This window comes from Octopus bimaculoides, chromosome 19 (assembly GCF_001194135.2).
Source record: "Octopus bimaculoides isolate UCB-OBI-ISO-001 chromosome 19, ASM119413v2, whole genome shotgun sequence".
NCBI classification, from domain to species: domain Eukaryota; kingdom Metazoa; phylum Mollusca; class Cephalopoda; order Octopoda; family Octopodidae; genus Octopus; species Octopus bimaculoides.
In genome coordinates, this window is record NC_068999.1 from 34,210,090 (window position 1) to 34,210,894 (window position 805).

Here is an 805-nt window from a genome sequence, read left to right on the forward strand (position 1 = left end):
TATATATATATACATATACATACATACATACATACATAATTGTATATGGGTGTTGGCATTATTATTATTATTATTATTATTATTATTATTATTATTATTATTATTATTATTATTATCCAGTTTATTTCTTTTTGGTTTTAATTTTCTTAGCTTTAATCCTTCATTCGTTTATCGCTGATAATTTTTCACTAAATATTTCTATATTCCACATATTTGACTTCGTTAATATCATGGTTTTTACAGAATATAGATTAAACAGAATGACGAGAGAAAGTGAGAGAGAGTGAATGAGAGAAAGAGAGAAAGAGAGAGAGAGAAAGAGAGAGAGAGAAAAAGAATGACAGAGGGAGAATTTACCAAAATGACGCTTCATAACTTATTTATATTCGTTCAAATTTAACCTCATAACTATTAAATAGTAATTTACACACTCACACTGACACTCGTACAGAAACACACACACACACAAACACAAACATATATTTAGTTAGAGAATATTCGTTTTATATCAACACATGTATATATATATATATATATATGTAAAACACCCACATATATTTTGAAGATTGTGAAAATATAGGCCTACTTTGAAATTTTGTCATGAAACAATAACAAATCTTGGTAGTTTAACATAATTTATATTAGATCAGCTGACAAATGATGTCCCACCGTACATAGACATAATCAATGATAGATGTACACGTTCATTGAATTAGAGTTAGTCTTACAATATATATTACCGCTGTGTGTGTGTGTGTGTGTGTGTGTGTGTGTGTGTGTGTGTGTGTGTGTGTGTGTGTGTGTG